Source organism: Geotrypetes seraphini, chromosome 6 (genome assembly GCF_902459505.1).
Source record: "Geotrypetes seraphini chromosome 6, aGeoSer1.1, whole genome shotgun sequence".
NCBI lineage: Eukaryota > Metazoa > Chordata > Amphibia > Gymnophiona > Dermophiidae > Geotrypetes > Geotrypetes seraphini.
The window spans coordinates 102,285,829-102,298,158 of NC_047089.1; positions in this window are offsets into that span (position 1 = coordinate 102,285,829).

A 12,330-nucleotide genomic window follows, 5' to 3' on the forward strand; every position below is an offset into this window, starting at 1 on the left:
GGGACAGCTGCTACTGGAGAGGGAGAAGGAGAGATGCTGCTGGGAGTCCTAGTAGTTTGCCGGTCCACAAAATAATTCTTTTTTTTTCTGCCGGTCCACGGGTGTAAAAAGGTTGAAGAACACTGTCCTAAAGGACTGGATCTTGGAAGATTACCTATATTTATTACAAGCCAGAGTTTAGCACCATTGAGGACCACATCCTTCACCCTGCTTCTCAGATCTTCTGCAGTGCAGTTCCCTGAGTGGTAAGAAGTGATTCCATGAATGATCTCCAGATTATCACCGAGGTTGATCCTCAGAAGAAGTAGTGAAAGCTAGAAAAGCAGAAGTCCCATTGCCATTCAGATGCTGGCACTGTCATCTCGAAATAGGGACACTGGATCATTTGTTCTATTGTCCTTTGATACTCAAATTTTGGAAATCGATATGGGGTCATATTAATAACATATTGGAATCATCGATTCCATTAACCTATGATATAGGAATCTGTGGGACATTGTTGCATACTAAACCTCCATTGGAACGGTATAAAAGCCGGCTTTTCTCATGACAGGGATTGACATGCAAATGGTTACTCAGAATTGGAAAATCTGGGATCGGCTTAATTTTTTATTTTGGTGGGCAAATTTATGTTTATGTTATAAATATGAGAAAATGAACTCAGATATGTTGGAACATAATAATTTATTCAGATTAGTTTGGGGTCCATTAAAAACTTTTGTTACTTCAGTTTAGTTGTCTCTTACTTTTAATTTCTGTTGATTTACACACATATCCAGAGAAGGGTGGGAGGGGGAATATCTCTTTTGTTTTATTCCTGATTGGATGGGCTCAGTCTTGGGCCCAATCCTATTCAACATCTTTATAAGAGACTTGGCAGAAGGGCTTCGAGGTAAGATAACATTATTCGCCGATGACGCCAAACTGAGTAATGTAGTGGGCAAATGCACAACAGACGAAGATTCAGTGCCCGACAACATGATGCACGACCTACTCCTACTGGAGCGATGGTCTAGGACATGGCAACTCAACTTCAATGCCAAAAAATGCAAAGTTATGCACCTGGGCAGCCAGAATCCATGCAAGTCTTATACCCTTAATGGCGAGATCCTAGCAAAAACGGTAGCAGAACGAGACTTGGGGGTAATCGTCAGTGAGGACATGAAGTCTGCCAATCAAGTGGAGCAGGCTTCGTCCAAGGCAAGACAAATCATGGGCTGCATACGAAGGGGTTTCGTCAGTCGTAAGGCGGAAGTCATTATGCCATTGTATAGATCCATGGTGAGGCCCCACCTGGAATACTGTGTGCAATTCTGGAGGCCGCATTATCGCAAGGATGTGCTGAGACTGGAGTTGGTGCAAAGAATGGCCACCCGGATGGTCTCGGGACTCAAGGATCTACCATACGAAAAATGGCTTGACAAATTACAGCTATACTCGCTCGAGGAGCGCAGAGAGAGGGGGGACATGATCGAGACGTTCAAGTATCTTACGAGCCGCATCGAGGCGGAGGAAGATATCTTCTTTTTCAAGGGTCTCACGACAACAAGAGGGCATCCGTTGAAAATCAGGGGCAGGAAACTACGAGGTGACACCAGGAAATTCTTTTTCACTGAAAGAGTGGTTGATCACTGGAATAGTCTTCCACTACAGGTGATTGAGGCCAGCAGCGTGCCTGATTTTAAGGCCAAATGGGATCGGCACATGGGATCTCTTCACAGGGCAAAGGTAGGGGAGGGACATTAAGGTGGGCAGACTAGATGGGCCGTGGGCTCTTATCTGCCGTCTATTTCTATGTTTCTACTGGAAGGGAGGGGGGAAATCCATTTTATGCACTTTGTATTAGCATTGAAAATTTAATAAAGTTAAAAAAAATCTGTGTGTGCTATAAGGGTGCAGGTATATATAGCAGCTTTCCTAAAATTGCTGCTCACATGCATAATATGCATTTAAATATGTAAATCTGTCTTGATGTACAGCTCTGTGTATGTCTAGTAGTGCTGTAGAAATGATTAGTAGTAGTAAATGGTATCTAAGCCTTCTATAATTGCCTCCCTAGTATGCAGTTCTCATAGCTATCTTGTTCCTGAAGATAACTAGAGTCTGTACTTTGTGTTACTTTTTAAAAGTTCCTTTAACAAAATTGTATATGCACGAATGTGTGCTTACCACTGTAATAAACAGCATACCATGGGGTGTGCTGAGGCATCCCACAGTAATTTTTGCAATGTGTGCATGCTACCCTTGCACTAAAAAATAAAATTTTTATTTTTGTGCATGGACCTGTCTGGGGTAGAGAGTGGGTAAGTTCTTTTCTAATCAGAAAGCTCAGCTGCATTGCTATACACTAACCAATTAATGCATGCTTAGTATATAAGCTTTTACAGCCTATATAATGGATGCAGTAATGGCCCACTTGCTAATTTGGTTTAATAGCCGCATACTAATAGCAAAATTACTGTGTGGCCATTAATACCAAAAATAGCAAATTTGGGGGTCCTTTTACTAAGGCGCGCTAGCCGTTTTAGTGCAGGCTAAATATTAGCATGCACTAAACGCTAACGCGTCCATTATAGTCTATGGATGAGTTAGCATTTAGCATGCACTAAAACGGCTAGCGCACGTTAGTTAAAGGACCCCTTGGTTATTTTACCCAGCAGTTAAAAGGTGTTTAGCACATGAGAAAGACCTATGCACTGAGGTAACGTTTTGCTGCTGTTTGGTGAAAGGGCCCCTAAATGTCAAAAATATGTAACACATAGAATCTGATGACCCAGGTATTATCATCTTTAGACTTGAGAAAGGAATATGTGATATATCTAAAGCACAAGTCCTATAACATATTTTGTTGATTCTTTTAAAAATATAGTCAAAAATTTGCTTAGTAATGTTGTAACATAGGACAAGTTCTTGAGCATCAAAGTTTGCCTTAAAGTAGTAATATGACTGGGGGCTGAAAAAGACAAAAGATTTGTTGTTAAGTTTCAAAACAAAGTGAATTATTAATTATTTCAGGTGTTTTGCTGAGGGACTGTAATACTATACTGTAAGGAAATAAACTAACCTCATACATTTTTAAGCAGAAGGTTTTGAAATATTAGATCTTAGATAGTTCTTGATAAATAATCAAAAGAAAGAGACTAATGTTGCAATTATAAACACTGTTCTTATCTGTACTTAGATGAAGAATTTATGCAATGTTTCTTTGGATTTCCTTCAGTCAAATTCATGGTTGGAAAATGAATGACCAAATGATATGTACATTCAATGATTACAAATACTCTTATCCAGTTTAAAAAAAATATATAACCCTTGACTTATAAACAATTCATGTAAGAATAAACTTTCTAAAGCTATTTATATATATATAAAACATAGTTTATATATATATATATATATATATATATATATATATATATATATATATATATATATATATATAAACTATGTTTTATATGAGGAAAAAAATACTCTTAGAAGATTGTGTGCCAGAATATACAGTATATATATGTACTAGAATATACAGTATATATATATAGTAAGAGGCTGATTCTACAAATGGGCTGATTCTACAAGAGGCTGATTCTACAAATGGGCGTCCTATAACCATCTGGCAGCCAATCGGGATGCATATTTTTAGAAAAAAGCTCCCCGAGACAGGACGCCTAAGCTGGCCCAAGGCTGGAACGAAGGCATGATTTTACCCAGAAGTGGCTTGGGAGGGTTTAAGCAGCCCTAGGCATCTCCCTAGAGCCACGATAGACACCTGAAATGTAGTCCAGCAAAATGCTGGCCTACATTTCAAAAGTAGACATGGCCGGCTGAGTTGATCACGGCAAGGGAATCCCCGATCAGCTGATTAGGAGAAAATACCCCGGCTGTGATCGGCTCTGTCAGAGATCCCCCTACACACACATTTGAAATTGGCAGGAAGGATGCCCATTCCCTCCTGCTGCCAGCCCCCTCGAACCTCCAACATCCCCCCAACCGCATTTTGATTTTATACTTGTTTGTTCTTTGTTTTGGACCCCTGATGCAGGCAATTGGCCAAAACACTGGCAGAGTTGGGTCTTTGTGAATAAAGAATATTTTTGTCCCAGTTCTGCAAGCCTTTGTACTGTTTGTTGGATTTGTTGTTGTTTGCACTTTTGGATCCATTTATTTTGTCATTGACTCTCTAGATGCAAAACATATGTGGAATTTTAAACTTCTGTACCTTTACTCTAGAATGCTTTTCCTCTTGAAATAAGATTTTGAAAAGATTACCTGGTCAATATTCAAAGTAATGTAAGCAGGCAAGAGTGGCACACTAAAAGTAACACCCTTTTCCTCAGTGTGAACAACATTTACTACTACTCTGTCACTCCACTCAACCAGTTTCTATTCCAGTCTTTCTTTAGGGCAGGGTCATACTAAAGGCTCTTAATTTATTTACATATTATATATGCAGAACCGCTTCAAAGGCTTTGCTGAAGAATTCTCCCTTGATATTTGACTTTGTTCAATCAGTCAAAGAAATAAGATTCAGTTGATAATACTTACCTTTGTAGGTGTTTTGGGGTTGTATAATTATCCAAATTATTTATAGAGCCTAACTGGCTTGCCTAGAAGATAATTTGCACCTAAGTGTCCCTCAGACTGTGTAATAGAGAGTGACTTGGGGACAAAAATTCATCCCCATCTCCTCACCATTTTCATTCCTGTCCCCTCACCGTCCCTGCAATGAAGTGCATTTTTTCCCTATCCCCTCCCCATTCCTGCAGTTTTCATTATCATCTCGTCTCATAGTTTCATAGTTTATTAAAATTTGATAAAACGCTTTTCCTGGAATACAAAGCGTTGTACAATAAAAAAGTTTAAATATGAATAGGGAACAAACAACAAATAATGAACATGGACCTTACAAGACTGACATCCTCTCAGTCTTAATTTTCATCCCTGCATCTCCCCGCCCAAAGCAGAAATATGATTTTATGAGCCTAGGGCATTGCAAATAAACATTTTGGGGAAATTCTGTATAGGACGCTGGTCTCAGCAACTGCTTAAGAAGTGGCTGAGAATCACGGACTGGCTTCCTATACAGAATTGCATCTGCTCTAACGAACAGACACCTAACCCTGCTTATCCACCCCGATTCACTAACCAGCGCCCATGTCACAGGCGCCGATTACAGAATCGTGCCTGAGGAAACCCTTGCCATCAGCTAATCACAGCTAGGGAATCTCCCTGCTTGAATAAGCTGAGTGGCTGCAGCAGGGAATCCCCCCCTGTAAAGTTGGCCTGCAGGAGAGATGCCCACTCCCTCTTACCAGAACCCCCCTTAACTTCCCAAACCACCCAATCCTCCCCGAAGTAACCCGGCATGTGGGATGCCCACTCCCTCCTGCCCCTGAAACCCCATACCCCATCCAAAGAGCCAGGCAGAAGGGATGCCCAAGCCCTCCTGCCACTACCCCCCTGGAACTTCCCAAACCCCAACCAACCAGTGACACACCCCTCCAGACCCCCTATACCTGTAGACTCACTTGGCACCCCCCAACCTGTAGACACCCCAGCATCCTTAAGCCACCCCACATACACCCATACCTTTCTGGAAGAAAGTCCGGCCAGAGAGATGCTTACACCCTCTGGCCGGCAGGCCCACTACTCCATAATGGAAGTCCATCCCCGTCCTGGTGCATTCTGGGATACACTGGGGAGGGGCCTAAGACCCTGATTGACTCATATGCCTATGGCCCCTCCCATATGGGTAGACACCGGTTCCACTATTCAAAAGCTTTTTTTCATGAGTCAATTATGTGCTCCACAAATAAATTTAGTATCAAAACCCATTACTAAATTTATTTGTGGAGCACATGATTGACTGTTGAAAAAAAGCTTTTGAATATTGGAACCGGTGTCTACCCTTGACAAAGAAACAAAATGGAGAATACTGTCGGGTAACTTTCAGCCATGCTGAAAGAAACAGCTAGAGGCTAGATTCACTAAGGACACTGATCGTGTCCCAACCACTTTGTGACCCGATTGTTCCTCGACCCGATTGACTAACCTTTTTGCCGATCAACCTCTGATCTGATACGAGCATGCAAATGAGGGCAATGGCATGCAAATGTAGGAAGGCAGCGATTTACTAAACAATGTAAGGAACAACGACTGGGCTGACCAATCCAAGTGACTCCTGTCAGCATAGCTATTGCTAGCATTCAGCATTTTCAGTTGGCATAACTAATGTCAGCGAAGGCCTATGGGAAATTATATCAATCTGACTCTGGCATGTGAATGCAGATAGACCCTGAGGGCAGGGAGACTGTTTTAAGTAGCCCTGATTAAATCATGATTAGCTAAAAGGTGTTAATGTCTGATTAAGAGGGTGCTTAGGACAATGGGTCCAGGTGCACAGATAACTAAAGTTAATCAGAAACTATTGTCAGAGACAGACTGGAAATTACATACGACTCAGCCTATATTTCTCCTGTCTACGAAGGAGGGGGGGGGGGGGATTTAACTTCTATTGAAGCTCAATAGATTCTGGTTTTTAGAATAAGTTTCCAAACTATAAAAGCCCCCTCGCAGCATCACCCCCCTCTCTTGGCTCTTGGCACTCTGGTCCTCTCTTGTTTATCTTGAGCTATCTCTTTCTCTGTCTATCTCTCTGTCTATACTTCTCTTTATCTATGAAACCCGAAACTTAGACCATCACCCCATCCCGCTTTCTCTCTCTCTCTCTCTCTGGCTCTCCTTAGAACTTCAGACTCTCTGTCTCTTTGCCTCTGAACTCTGTAAGGCAGGGAAACTGCTTTGCTCTCTACTTAATTGTAATGCTTAATTGTAATGCTTATAAATATTGCTTTTCTGTAAGCCTATTTCTATAATATATTCTTTATGCAATCACCTTTGGCTGTGTTTCTTATTGGATTCTACTCCTGGTGAATCTTCAGTGAGGGAACTGAACCTGGGACCTGGCGTTTGTAAGGGCGCCTCTCAAGTGACCCCACCAACCATACATTGTGGGGGCCACTAACAATCCTTACATTTTGGGGGCTCATCTCGGTCCTTCCTGATGATTTCATTTGGGTAAGTAGAATTCAATTTTTTTTTCCTTGTATGAACTGTGCAATAGGATTATGTATAGACAGAGTGAGATAGAAATCAAAAGACCTTGGAAAACCCTTAGATTGATTGTACTTTAGACTGGATGACACACTGGTGAAAAGTTCCAGTAATATTGTGGGGTTTTATACTTGGTGAGATTTTATTTATCAATAGGCAGTGAACAGTTTATTTGTTATCTTTTATGAATCAGTTTAAAAGAAGTCTCCTTGAGAATAAATGATTATATGGTGATATATGAAGAAAATTAAGTCATATAAGGAATCTTCAACAAACAAGGATTTTAGTTACATTGTGTCAGATGGCATGTTGATTGACAACTGCTTCTGCAACTTTTATCTAAATCCTAATAAAATGTATGAGGCTAGCAGGGATTCTTTGAGATAGACCTGAGGATTCAGTTGCACTTAAACTGACTGGGTTCAGTTTCCCAACAGCTTTTGTGATCATTGCATTGATCCTTGTTTGTATGTGTGAAGTTCTTTCTCTCTCTTGGCACTCCAGTACGGTAGCCAAGATCTTGGGTTGAATGTGCTGCTGGGATTGCAACGTTGACACTCCCTCCCTCTCATATATCCCCATGTTCAAAATATCTTTCTCTCCCTCCCTTGCACCCTTGGTCCAACATCTCTTTTCTCCCTTTCCCCATGCATCATTCTCTCCCTTTCTCTGCCATGTCCAACATCTCTGCCTCTGTCCCACTATCCACAATCTCTCTCCTCCTCTTATGTGCCCTAGGTCAAACATCTCTCTCTTCAACCATAATTTTTAACATTTTCTCCTCTCTCCTCATGCACCCCTGTTCCCCAACATTTCTCTCTTTCCCCTCTCCTTGTCTTTCTCCCTCCCTTCTACCCATATGTAACATTTTCCCTTTCTTGACCATTTTTAATCCTTTGCAATATCTCTCCCTTTCTCCCCTAAACCCCCATGTCCTCCAATCCTTCTTTCTTGTCTTCTCAACCTGCATACAGCATTTTTCCTTCCTATCCCTCCCCACCAGAGTTACAACTTACTCTCTCGCTGGCATTGGGGGAGCAGGCTGGGATCCTGAACCTCCCTTTCTTCACTCTCCACTTGCTTCAATGTGTCAGAGTCAGTGGCAGCAATTGCTACAGGCCACTTGCCGCTAACCTGGAAGCCTCTCCTCTGCTGCGTCCTGCCCTGGCAGAAACAGAAAGTTGTAACAGTGGTACAGGAGAGGCTTCCGTGTTACTAGCAGGCAGCCAGTAGGAATCACTACTGCTAATTCTGACCCATTGAAGCTGGAGAGTGAAGAGAGGGAGGTGCAAGGACTGCAGCAACCCAACCTGTTTCCCCTGATGCTGGTGTGGAAAAGTTTTCCATGGCTGGGTGAGCAGATGGATGGGCCATATATAACTATTGCTACACCCCTGCCCTCTTCCTCTGCTCTGTCATCCATCCATCAGCTCTCTCTCCCTGCTTTGCTTGCCATCCATCTATTCATCTCTCCCCTCTCCTGCCATCCATCCCTCCTGCCTACCTACCATGGTGCAACCCTGACACTGACCAGACCACCCCTGTGCCCTACCTTATCATTCCTGGTGGCCTAGTGGTTTTTATAGGGGCAGGAAAGAGCCCAACTCTTTCCTGTCCCTGCTAGAGCCACTAACACCACCGGTCCAAAGATTTTCAAAATGTCTGCCGAGACTTTATGGAGCAGCCTTGCGAGACTTCCCACAATAAAGCAGACAAGGACCACATTTTAGAAATATGTTACAATTTATTGGTAAGATAGATAGATTAGTATGGCAATGTAATAACAAAACTTAGCTGCAAGGCTTATTAGTACATTTATTTAGACTGTTCTCCCAGGGGAGCTCAGAATGGTTTACATGAATTTATTCAGGTACTCGACCATTTTTTCCTGCATGCCCTGGTGAGTTCACAATTTATCTAATGTACCTGGGATAGTGGAGGATTAAGTGACTTGCCCAGGGTCACAAAGAGCAACCTGGGTTTGAGCCCATAACCACAGGGTGCTGAGGCTGTAGCTCTAACCACTGTGCCACACTCTCACCCATGGTAGAATATGGAAGATCAGTGTGATTGTAATCTCAGTGTAACTAATAATTATTCCAGAGACATAACTAATGGTGCTGGCCTAAGAACCATATGCCAAAAATGTTATGGCTCACATTTGGAACTTAACAATGCTTTCTATCTCACCTTTTCTATGAGAAGGAAAACTGAACTTGCCTGTAGGCTGCCTTGAAAAGTCCCTTGGCTCGCTTGCATGTCTCTCCTTTCCATACCACTCCAAACTGAAGGTTCACAGCTGGATCCTGGACAAGGTCTGGTAGAAAGAATGCATCAGCTCCATTGTGTCTGGGTTCATTGTGAGGGACTGTTAGCATAGAAGCTGGGATGCACACTGTTTTTCTTTGGAACTATCTTAGTTGAAACTAAGATTCTACACAGTACTTGTTCTTACTCAGTATGGCACATTCTTGTAGTTCTGTTCCTTATAGACAATGAAGGCATTAGTCACTCAGTGATACTCAGAGCAGTGGAATACCTAGGATGACACCCGGGGCCAATCATTTTTTAACACTTCCCCAAATATAAAAAAATATTTTTTGTAATTTTATTTATTTATTTTTATAGCCCTTCCTCCACAGAGAGCTCAGAATGGGTTACAGTTTAACATTCACAGTGTTACAATATAACATTACATAGGGTTACAATCTCTCCAACCCCATGCTGGTGCTGTGGTATAAACAAAATTAATTAAAAATACTTTTCCTCTCTCCATTAGGTCCTAGCTCACGCTTGCTGTCTAACACCAGCTCTTGAGGATATACATTTCAAATCTGACATATTGTAATCACAAAATAGTAAATAAAATTATTTTTTCTACCTTTTGTTGTCTGATCACTTTATTATTCAAATCATGTTGGTCCAATCATGTTGGTTTCCGTTTATCTTCTGTAAACTCGCTTGGCAAGGTCTCCTGCACATTTGACATTTTCTTCTTTCTCCATGCTCACCATCTATCTTCCATCTCTGTACCTTCTCTTCTACTGCCATATCCAACATTTATGTTTCTTTTCCACTGTCCATCTCTCTCTCTCTTTCATGCCTTGTGCCCTGGGTCAAACCTCTCTACTTTCCTACATTCATCATCTCTCCCTTCCCCTCCTCCATTATCATGTGCAACATTTCTTTCTCTATCCCCATGTACCATCTCTCCCTGTCCTCCACCCTATGCCCAACATTTCTCCTTCTCTCCTCTCCATGCATGTCTCTTTCCCCTCCATCATATGCAGGATTTCTCCCTCTCATCCTTTTCTACCTTTTTGTTGCATCTCCCTTCCTCTTCTGTAACCCATGTCCAACAACTATTCCTCTCTCCCCATGTGTAGCAGCTTTCCATCCCTCCCTCCAATCCCCCTATGTAGCAGGTTTCCATCCTTCCCTCCCATCCCCTGTGCAGCATCTCTGTACCTGACCGACTCCTGCACAATGAGATTTGACATTCCTTCAGATCTAATTGCCTCCTCTTGTCCAGCAAAGGTGCAAGATATAGAGAACATCGTATCATGCACAGAAAAGTTCTCTGATTGGATGAGTTGAGCTCACAAAGGCTCCTTAGACATATGTTTTGATTATGCCCTTCTAAATGTTTAGAAACAGGTAACTAATGCAATGTGTGGAAAACGAGTGATATACTGTTGCTTAAAACCAAGATCAGCCATTAATTCAAAAAAAGTATTGGTAACTGTTTTCATCCTTTTTTCAATAACATTAAAATCAGCAAAACAATCAGATTATTATACTGAGTGGAAGTATAGAATATCACATTCATTAGGGAGTGAAAATGGGAGCTTCCTGAATTACCATATATACTCAAATATAAGTCGATACAAATATAAGTCAAGACCCCCATTTTCTCCCCCAAAAAAGGAGAAAAATGGTTGACTCGAATATAAATCGGGTGGATTAATATTCAATTGCCCTGCCCTGTCAGGCACTGCACCCAGCCCTCTTCACTCCCTCCCTGTCAGGCCCTGCACCAGCTCCTTTCCCTGTCAGGCACTGCATCCAGCCCCCTTCCCTCCCTCCCCTGTCAGGCACTGCACCCAGACCCCTTCCCTGCTTCCTATCAAGGTACTGTACCCAGCCCTCTTCCCTCCCTCCCTTTCAGGCTCTACACTCAGCTCCTTTCCCTGTCAGGTACTGCATCCAGCCCTCTTCCCTCCCTCCCTAGCAGGCTCTGCACCCAGCTCCCTCCCCTGTCAGGCACTGCACCCAGACACCTTCCCTCCCTCCCCTGTTAGACACTGCACACAGCCCTCTTCCCTCCCTCCCTCCCTGTCAGGTACTGCACCTAGCCCTCTTCCCTCTCTCCCAAGCACTGCACCCAGCCCTCTTCCCTCCCACCCTCCCCCCATCCCTGTCAGGCTCTGCAACCATCCCCCTTCCCTCCCAAACCCTATCAGGCTCTTCACCCAGCCCCCTTCCTTCCTTCCCTCCTCTGTTAAACTCTGCACCCAGCCCCCCTTCCTCCCAAGCTCTGCACCCTGTCCCCCCTCCATGACCTGTCCTTGTACCTCCTCTGCTGATCCCTGGTGGTCCAGAGGTACAGTGATTAGCGGGCAGGAGTGAGCTTTCCATGCTCCTGTCCAGCTGCTAACCCAGTTGGTGGTGGCTACCAAGAGATCCGGTTTCTTCTGCCATTGAGTGGTAACGATCAGAGCATGCTTTGGTGCTTCTGCTTGGCGCTGAGCAGCTTCATGACTGGCTCCTGCAAATTCTCATAACCTAATTAATAGGCTAAATCAGTGCTGATAATTGGCAATTAATTTGTAATTGACATTAATTGAAAGTTAGGTTCACAGCTTGGTAGGTACATAGTACAAAGTGGTATGCATCTAGTCCAAAGCACCTACCTAAAAGTGGGCATGGTTAAGAGTATATCGCGGCATGTTTTTGAGTTGAGTGTCTCTTTTTGACTTAGGCATTATTGTGCACACAACTTAGGTACACACATTTACGCCAAGAAACTATTGGAATAAATAGGGTCCACCTAAAAGTTACTATGGACAGTAATGCCTAACAGCCTGATTCTATATAATTTGCTTAACTTTTACAGAATTTCACTTAACGCAGCAATAGTTGGCACTGATTTAAGCAAAATATATAGAATTGGGCCTTTGGCTACAAAGACATCTATAAACTGGGATTGAGACATTTGCA